Below are 2,423 nucleotides of genomic sequence, written 5' to 3'. Positions count from 1 at the left end.
AATAAATGATCACAACATGAATACAATAAACATCTACTCAGTGTACAACAGTAAAAAACTCAAATTTCCTGATTTGGACAAAGTATTCATGAATGAAAATACGAATGTGCCAACCATTGCTGCAGGTGATCTTAACGCCAAACATAGGATCTGGAACCCTTATAGAGAAAATACAAATGGAAAAATCCTCACGAGATACACCAACTCAAGAAACATAGTCATTCACGCGACTGAAGAACCCACACGCATCTCTGAAATTCCAAATATAGCTTCCTCTATCATAGATCTAATCCTAACAAAAAACATATCTCAAGAAACAAACATAACAACAACCGAAGAACTATCATCAGACCATAATCCTGTCATCTTTTCACTAAACAACGATGTTGAAATCATATCACCTATATTTCTTAATTATGACAAAGCTGACTGGAACAAATTTGAAGACTATCTCAACTACTACACACCAACCTATGAAGACATCCCAATCACCCCTCCCAACATCGAGAAGGAAATTGACAACCTTACCAAACACATTCAAAAAGCCACGGAACTATCCATTCCCAAAAAACAAGCAGTAACTTCCAAATTAGAACTCCCAGATAACATTAAACATCTCATCAATACAAGAAACAAGGCGAGACAAAGATGGCAACAATATAGAAACCTTGAATACCGGAAAATAAAGAACAAGCTCTCGAAGAGAATACAATATGAGGTACAAAGATTAAAAGATAAAATATACGAAGAAAAAATTCGAAAACTAGACAACACTGACAACACATTATGGAAAAACCTGAACCGATTTAAGAGAAAAATCACCAATATTCCTTTCATCGTTGATTCTGATGGCACCAAAATTACAAACGATACTGACATAGTTAACTGTATCGCCAAAACATATCAATTAAACTATAAAGGTAACACCGAACTTGGACACCCTAGTATTGAAGATAAAGTTAAAACAGCTATTGAAACCCTCAATGAAGCTAACATCCCAGACAACGAAAAAATAACTCTCACTAACAAGAAAGAAATACTAGAAGCCATCAAAACCATGAAAAACAAAAAAGCCCCAGGCGAAGACAATATTCAACCCCTCATTTTAAAGAAACTCCCTAATAATATACTAGAAATCATAGTTGACATCTTTAACTCCTGTATTGAACACTCATACTTCCCCATTTGCTGGAAAAATACCATCATATTACCCATCATCAAACCAAATAAACCCAAGACAGATCCACTAAGCTATAGACCTATTGGACTACTTAACACTATATCAAAAGTATTTGAACAAATACTACTCAATCGAATAAACTCTACCAATATACAAATAACACAACATGAACAATGCGGCTTCAAGAAACACTTATCAACAACTCACCAACTCACTAAAATTGTTCAAGATATATCTTACGGCTTAACTAAAAACAAAAGCACACTAATGGTACTATTGGACATTGAGAAAGCGTTTGATAGAATATGGCACGATGGACTCATCTATAAGCTCATCCAACTAAAACTCCCTCTACACTTGATAAAAATCATACAATCTTACCTCCAGCATCGGACTTTCCAAGTGAAGCACAAAAACATATTATCCAACACCTTCACGTCCGACTGTGGAGTAGTTCAAGGCAGCAAGATAGGTCCGGTCCTATTCAACGCCTATATAAATGACCTACCAAAACTCAAATACTTTAAAACAGGATTATATGCAGACGACACAGCATTCTATAGAACGGGAAACTTATCCAATAAAGAAATAAAGCTCCTACAGAAAGAACTGGACAAAACAGCTAAATATTACAACGATTGGAAGATCAAAATAAATTCATCAAAAACAGAAGGCATAATATTCTCAATGAGACACAACCAAAAAACCAAGAATATCACATACAATGGCAAAAAAATCAATTGGACAAATAAAGTTAAATATCTTGGCATCTACCTTGATAGAAAGATCAACTGGGGACCTCAACTCAAATATATGAAAGATAAAGTCAATGCTGCTATCGCAAAACTCTACTACATAATAAACAATAAAAGCAAGTTGAAGCCAAATTTAAAAATATTACTATATAAAACCATCATCAGACCTCTAATGTCCTATGCAACGCCATGCTGGCAAAACTTAACAAAAACTAAAAAGAAATCACTACAAACCTTACAAAATAATGTACTCAGGAAAATATACACAAACAAATACTCCCAGAGAGTTAAGAACTCCAAACTCCACAATATGGCAAACCTAGAATATCTTCAAGATTTCCACAGTAAACTAATCAAAAACTTCAATAACAGCCTGAATTCGTGTCAAAATCCTATATTAAACCAAATTGGAAAATACGATAATACCTACATCGGCAAACGAAATCGCCACAAACTCATCCCTATGCGGACACCTCCTCCAACATAAT

The sequence above is a fragment of the Diaphorina citri genome, unplaced genomic scaffold (assembly GCF_000475195.1).
Source record: "Diaphorina citri unplaced genomic scaffold, Diaci psyllid genome assembly version 1.1 scaffold52105, whole genome shotgun sequence".
Lineage (NCBI taxonomy): Eukaryota > Metazoa > Arthropoda > Insecta > Hemiptera > Psyllidae > Diaphorina > Diaphorina citri.
Note: the sequence above shows the minus strand (reverse complement) of the source record.